The sequence below is a fragment of the Lactuca virosa genome, chromosome 9 (assembly GCF_052849685.1).
Source record: "Lactuca virosa cultivar CGN04683 chromosome 9, Lactuca_virosa_CGN04683_v6, whole genome shotgun sequence".
In the NCBI taxonomy this organism is placed as follows: domain Eukaryota; kingdom Viridiplantae; phylum Streptophyta; class Magnoliopsida; order Asterales; family Asteraceae; genus Lactuca; species Lactuca virosa.
In genome coordinates this window covers 201,440,930-201,449,174 of record NC_136434.1, presented here as the reverse complement: position 1 = coordinate 201,449,174, position 8,245 = coordinate 201,440,930, and the positions used below count along the sequence as shown (strand labels likewise).

General features: G+C 33.4%; 1 pseudogene across 1 annotated transcript; it reads left to right on the top strand.

Moving 5' to 3' along the window:
- Positions 1-2,644: 2,644 nt before the first annotated feature.
- LOC145138651 (VQ motif-containing protein 4 pseudogene) lies at positions 2,645-6,131 on the top strand (annotated as a pseudogene). The gene is made up of 2 exons (XR_013721645.1): positions 2,645-3,501; positions 5,885-6,131. The product of XR_013721645.1 is annotated as a VQ motif-containing protein 4 pseudogene (transcript).
- The last annotated feature ends 2,114 nt before the right edge of the window (positions 6,132-8,245 follow it).

Below are 8,245 nucleotides of genomic sequence, written 5' to 3'. Positions count from 1 at the left end.
AGATCACACCTGGTGGCTGAGAAATATGAGTTAGGTTTAGGATTCGGTATCACCAAAACGAGAGGGAAGGGAAGTGGGTCTAAATCCCTTGTTCTCCTTCAAACTTAATTCCTTTTTTTCGAGTTTAGTCCCTCCTCCACAAAACCTTTCCAAGTTTAGTCCAATATTTACCAAACATACCCTGACTTCTGAATTCCTTTTCAAATTAAATCCATAATTTACCAAACAACGCTCAGCCTTCAAAATTCTTTACAAACTAATCCGGAAATTACATTTTACCCCCAAACTCTCAATTATGACTTTCAACTCCCGAAGACCAACACCATGCTAAGATATTATGAATTTCGAGCTACAATAAAATATATTATACATCTCGGGGTTTAGGGTTAATTATTTATTTACTTATTTTATTTATTTAATTTCAAACAAAATGTTACACTTTACATCTCAAATTATACATTTCAACTGATCATCAAGTTCTTAATAGCACCACATCATGAAATCTCGTAACACATACTCGGGTATAGCAACCCTCTATAAATAATTACATAAACGTATTGATGTAAAACGGGATAAAATATATCTCTATTGATCCCGTAAATCGAATCATGTACTATTGTAAACCAGTATGTTAAAATGGTAATGATTTCCCGGAAACACCTCCATATACTCCCAACCGTGTGTGCCAAAACCTCTAAAACGATACCAAAAATCTCATATTTATACTCTGATGTGCACCACGTCGTGCCCATATGTTCACCACGTCGTGCTAATTAATAGATTCCAGTTTCGCCACATATCACCTGCTTCTGCCACGTGTCCCTTAGCATTTGACATGTGTCTAGGTGATTCACCTCATACCATGTCGTGGTAAGTATACCACCATGCCGTGGTGACTCAAAAGTTGGCCGTTGATTTAAACTTTTGTCGACTTTCTTGAAATAGCAACATACTTTCATTACAACTTCAAACGACCATAACTTTCTCATACAAACTTCATTTGCGATGATCTTTATATCAATGCGACCGTCTCGGAGTGAACTATAACTTTCCTTCACTACTCTTTTGCTCAAGAGTTGTAGATTTCCCGTTCTAATGTAGTATGTAGAAAGGTGTATATATTACCTAGCCAAAAACACTATCGTTGCACTACTTAAGTTCGCCCATGGATATATTTACGCCAAATACATTGTATGATACATAGTTTAATATTTTTGGGTCATTATATGTCTCGTAATAGTTCATGTCATGAAAACATGTGTCACACTTAGCCTCTATTTACAATTTTTCACAAAGCAAACAACTTCAAACTTGTATTTTGTTGATTTGATCATCTTATTTGGAAGCCGTTAGTAACACATTTTAATCCCTCATTAAGCTTAATGTATTCTTTGATTTTGAACAGTTGAAACAATTTCACTTAAAAAGTATAATTGTTGGCTACAACGCCTTTTACGTTTTTTGTTGTGATAATTTGGCAACGGTAAAGGTTCATGTATCCCCCAATGAATGGTTTGTGTTTCTTCAAAATCTAAGAAAACAATATGAGTACTTTTCAAGTTGGGGTGTTGGGGTTTTAGGATTATCAGGGATTAGTTTCCCCCCCTTAAAATTCAGTTTCATCCACAACAAATTTAGTGAAGATTTGGAATTGTTCAATTGAGTCTCCATGTGGAATTATATTACCATGATCAACCAACATCATTAGTTTTGTCTGATCATTTGGAGTTTCGTCAACATAAATGTTAAAGCAGCATCGACAACAACCTTACCTTTATTCCTAAAATCACCCCCTTCTACAAGTCGATTATAAGAAAGAACATGATTCAATATCATAGGTAATAAATTATAAATTTGGTTACTTCCATCACCAAAATATCCATTGCCACCAAAACGATTTTCCCCTAAAAATGATTAATAACATTTTCCCTAACATGATTAAGAACAAACTATTGTATCGTGTTATGAGTCATACTACTAACAAAACTAAAAAAATATTTGACATCACTATGGTCAAGAATCTATACAGCTAAGCCTATGCTTGATTTAGGAATTTGAAAAGATAGTATCCACAAGTTTTATGAGTTTATTGAAAGAATACAAATATCCTAATATTAACAATACATAATAATATTAGTAATATTAGTGTGGAATATTTGTACATTATTGAGTAAACTTCGAAACTACTGTCAACCACCACCATCTCCAAAATGTCCATAAGTATTCAGAAATACGATATTCCAGAAGTTATTTTTCAAAAAAAAAAAAAAAAGAAAAAAGTAGTTATGTTCTCAAATATTTTTTTCTACAATAGTTATAGTTAGTTTAATGAATTTCCTTTAAAATAACATAAGGCAAATAAATTGTAGTCATATGAAAATGGATAAAAAAAAAATCGAGTTCTAGTCTACACGTTTAAATAAATCGTAGTCATACGAAAATGGATCAAAAAAAATCGAGTTCTAGTCTACACGTTTATCACTAGAGGAGTGATCAAACACGTGATTCTTGAAACAAAGATCAAAAGAAATATATAATCAAATGTCGAGGCACGTATTTGTCATTCGACATAACATGATGTGGGTAAAGTGTAAATTGAACCTTAAGTTGACAGAACGTTATATAATAAAGTGAAAGAGAAGCAAGATGGAAGTGTGGCTTAAAGTGATAAACAAAGAAAATACCACCAGAAAAATTTCTCTCTCTAGAAATTGAAGTTAGAGAGAAAATTATAGAGCAGTTCATCAATGGAAATCACTTCAAGATTACATGAGAGAGAAAACCCATCTCCGGGCAACTCTCCGAACAGCCACGACAGCAGTAGCAACAGCAATGGACATGCCGGCTGCGGCGGCAGCGGCGGCGGTGGCGGTGGTGGTGCCACCACACAAACCCCACCATTAACTCCGAAACCCGTTTCGAGATCCGAACCCAATCCATACCCAACCACTTTCGTCCAAGCTGACACCAATAACTTCAAACAAGTAGTTCAGATGCTAACAGGATCCTCAGAAACCGCCAAAAATGCTTCATCGAAGCCAACCCAACAACCAGATCCAGCTCCGGCGAAGGTATCAATACCGCCGATTAAAACGGGTCAACAGAAGAAACAAGGGTTCAAGCTCTACGAGCGTCGGAATAGCTTGAAAAACGGGTTGATGATAAACCCGAATTCAGTTCCTAAATTCGGGCACGGGTCATCGCCGCGATTCCATGAAATACTTTCCCCGAGCATTCTGGATTTTCCGTCGCTTGTTCTCAGTCCGGTGACGCCGTTGATCGAAGACCCATTTAACAAATCGTCGCCGTCAATCGGGAATTCATCGGAGGAAGATAGGGCAATTGCGGAGAAGGGGTTTTACCTGCACCCATCGCCTAGGGCGGCGACACCACGAGGGACGCCGGAGCCACAGCTCTTACCTCTGTTTCCGGTGACGTCGCCGCGGGTTACGGGGTCGCCGTCATAGATAACCAATAATTATGGGTTGTTGAAACTTAAAGGTTAGAGATCTTTTGCTCCAATTGTACAATTTGGATCTCTGTGATTCCATTTTTCTCAGAGAATGAAAACATGATTTTAATTTCCATTTTTCCTATTTTTATTTTGATTTCTTGATGTTCTTCTAAAGTCTTTTGCTTTAATATATATGTTTTTTCTTACTATATAAACATAATACAAATTAGTGATAAAAGTATGGTTGTTTATTATAAAATTTGAACATATATAAAAATACAATTTAATAATATTTTATTAGGTTAATTATTTTAGTTAAATTGGGTTTAAGAGACCAAATAAAAAGTAGTTAACGTATCTTGGAGAAAATAGAAATAGAAAAGCTTCCACCTTGAATAATGAATAGCGATATATGTATTTGAAATGATGTTAATTTATTTATAAATTATCTGATAATCTGATAAAATAATATAATCTAATGAATATAAGTATAATCATGTAATGTGGTTGTATAGACACATGAATGGATAATTTTAGATTGAAAATAATTAACAAAAAAATTGATAAATTTTGGGATCTTTAGAATAAAAAAGAGAATTATGATTTTTTCCCGTATAATTATGCATTAAATTTGTTTTGACTTTCAAATGAATGGGGGTTATCAACGGTTGGGTGTTAAACAGAATATTTGTAATAATTATTATTGAAATTAAACGGCATAACTATTTTTGGTGTTGGAATCAATGTTAATAAAATCTACCATTATTATTAACGGTAACTATGTATAAATGTAAAACACTAAAACCCCACGAATTTATTCAATACTAGTTTATAACCTGTGAGAACCACGGTTATAAAATTAATTAAACTTTCATATTAAAAAATCAAAATTATTAATCAATTATTTTAAATAAACTATTACTTAAGAGATATTCTTTTTTAGTTATATAAAATTATAATCGTTGATTTTAATAAATACGTTATATCACCTTATAATTTGTATTAATTTTATTTTATTTTTTAATCTAGTGTTATTAATTAATATAATTAAAGTGAAAAAATTTAAAATTTAATGTAATTAGGGTGAGAAATTTGAAATTTGAAATTTAAAATGGATAATTAATATGTTGATAAGTGGATATATAATATTAATGAGAAATTCTAATATAATGACACTTGTCAATAGAAGAATAAACTTATTCATTTATTAGAATAGGGATAAGAACCAATTTTGAACTAAAATTAACCTCATTGCTAAATTACACCTTACTCCCTCTACAAACAACACTAATTGGTAATTTTTTTTAGTTTGAAGCTTCCAATCTTCATCTCCACCTTCGTATCGAGTTAGATAGTTAATGGCAAATCGTTTTTCTTAATATACGACTTCGAATTACTATTAATATCATCGACACTTATCCTGAACTCCGTAACATTTTTCATTGGCATCTCAACCTTCGATATAGATCATCATAATGTTTTGGCTCTAATTGCCACCTTTCTCATTAACATAAAAGGGATGTATATAAATATACAAATTAAGACTCTTGGGCTTCCTACTCAACCTCTACTTCTAACGCCTTTGGACAAATTGAGCATGAGAGCTCGTCGTGGCCTAGTGGCATCCAAACCACGATTGTGAACAACACCTTCGGGTGTTGTGTAACGGTCGTTCGGTTGTCATTGTATTTACCACGAAAGGGAACAGCCAAATAGGGAGGGTTGGTAGAATTTCATGATTTGACTAGCAGCCGAAGGACTCCAATGTAAGAATAAACAATTTTTTTTTTATAAATTTTACCAATGAATTTATCATTTCATTGTACTATTTTTCATATTATTCTTTTCTTCCTCGACTACACACATGCATACAGTTTGCAACTTACTCTTCCACCATGGAACGAAATCCCAACACCCCATCAACAAGCCGAACCAAAATTTTGATGGATCATTTTCGTTAGACAACGTGCCATATCAATATCCGAGCTTAGATATACTACAAAGTGGTTTTATGAACTTCCTCCAAAGCTCCTATCCAAAGCAACCACTTTTCCAACAACTCATACATTTTTTTTCCAACAACCTTATCTATCATTTTTTTCGTATACAAACAACTTTTCCAACCACAACAACAACAAGCATAGCAAAAGCTTGGATTTCGGCAACCTAAGACCCATCAAAAGAGAAATACAATTTGGGAAAGCGTTCGAAACATCTTTATCGGACAGACAGTCAAATTACGTCAAAATGGCGCGATATAAGGTTAAAATAACTGAATTCAACGTAATTAACAAGAGCATACATAAAAAGTGGGGCCAACAATTTTGACGTGGGTTTATTGCAAGATTAACATTGAAATGTTTTTTTTCTATATTTAGGGTAAACAAATGTAATTTGTTAAGTTGTGGTTATGAGTTATTTATTATGCAGGGTGGTTTTTGTTAGTTTTCATTTCTACAAGGACTGCGGCTCGCTACTAGAGAAATTACATAAACATGTGGGTTATATTCCGGGTTAAACCGGACTTGAACCAGATATTGGATTCAGAGTATATAATATGCTACAATGTTGGATAGTAGTTGTGATTGATTAGAAGTCATCTTTTGCATCTGAAGTTTCTCTCGTTTTTCTCTCATCTCTCCCACCTAACTTTAGGGTTTCAATCTGTAATCTTTGCATCGTGATTACTAAAGTTGTAATAGTGTTATGATTTTCTTGTATTGATTTTCTTCTCGACTGAGAATGTATTTTGTAGTGAGTTTTTCTTTTGTAAGTAAATAAAACCAACTGAATCTTATTTTTTCATAAATAAAAAGATTTGTTCATGTTGTGATCAGTTTGAGTTTTTGAACATGGTATCAGAGTGAGGTTTATCTCGCTTGTAGTTCGTCTTTTCAGTCTTTTGTGTCGAGATCTAGATATGGAGTGTTTTGGTTCATCTAGGGTTTGTTCCCTAGGTTTGATTTTTTGTTTTCCGTGTTTTTTTGTTGCGTTGATCGATTTTATGTTTTGATCTTGGTTATCTCTATGTTTTTTATGATTGTTTTCGTCTGCTACAATCGATTTCTTGTTTGGAGGTTGTCATCTATGGTAGTTCTTCGTCACCAATTTAGCAGTAAACAAAGGGCTTAGTTGTAAACGCTTAGTTTAACATTGTTAATCTAATGGCCAATGCTAAACTGTGTTCGGTCAATACTAAACATGTGCAAACGAGTTCTATAACATTAATGATTCTTGGGCATTTGAATGTCATATCCGTTTCAATGTTAGGTTCAATCGATTGTGATAGATCTAACGCTCAACTACTTTGTTGTGTTGTAGAGCGTGTTAGTGGAATATTGTAAGTTTCGCACACTTATCTTCTTGTTTGTTCAAGTTATTTTTCATGGTCTTTCTTCATATAGTTGTTTGTGTATTTGTTCTGGTGTGTTGTGATTTCTACAATTTATTGACAACAAAGGACCGTTGGTTAGAGTTTGGTTTAGTACAGACACCGGTTTAGCCAAATAAACTCAGTCTGGTTGTCATATAGATTGCATTAATCATGGTTGGAGAAAATCCAACTCTTGGTTCTGGATATTTAACAAAGAATCCAGATCATTATGATTTTGGATGATCCTTTGTTCTTGCATCCATATGATAATGATGTTGTTTCTATCATTAGCTTCAAGTTGTCTGGTACTAAAAAGTTTAGAATATGGCGAAGTTCTATGACTAAGGCTTTAAAAGGTAGAAATAAACTAGGTTTTGTTGACAAAACCTTTCCTAAATTATTTGAAAATGAAGTTAAAATACATAAATGGAAACGTGTTAATGTTGTTGTTTGTTCTTGGATTTTTGGGTCTATTGTTGAGTCCATATATGCTAATCATGCTTGTGATGAAATTGCTTTTGATATTTGGTTTGAACTGAGTGATACTTATCACAAAGTTGAAGGTTCTTTTATTTTTAATATTCATCAAAAAATCAATGCTCTTACTCAATGTGGTTTATCTATATCAGACTATTATAGTAAGCTTGATGCTTTGTGGAAAGAGTTTGATGGTTTTGTTAATTTGATTGAATGTACTGAAGGGTTTTGAGCATTCTAACACTCCTAATGTGTACATGCAACCCTAGAAACATTGGATCTATGTTATACTAAGATACATGCAAATTTGATTTTCCAAGGTTCTTAACCTAACTAGCATGGCATGGGGAACTTTGAAACATAAAAGCTAGTAGGAGAACATACATTTCTTGTTGCTTGGATTCCTTGAGAACCTTGTGAGCCTAGCACCTCAAATGTGATGCCTCAAATGTTTCACACAACACCACAACTCTTGCAATAACTTTGAGAGAAGTACACTATCAATCAAAATCTGCTAGCCCTCTTGTTCTACACATAGTGTCGATTTTGGTAGCCCATGGGGTCCTTTTATAGTTGTGTCACAAGTAGGGTTACAACATGTAAAACCTAATTGACATGACTTTTCATATTCCATGATCCATGGGTTTATAACCTCCATGGACTATCCATGGAGCACTCTATGGATCATTAGCCCACTATAAAAGAATGGATGATTTACATAATCAACCCCATATATTTAATTAGTCTCCTTTTGATCACCAAATTAATTCTTGATCAATACTAATTAAATAATATTATTAATATATTAGAACTTATAATATATTAATAAACCTTAAGTGTGCTTTCTCTCATTTTGTCTATCTAAGTGTTGCAATGCCATGCAACCCAAATGGATCATGCCAACCGAGTCAAGTACATTCCAGAAATAGTTATGAACTTAG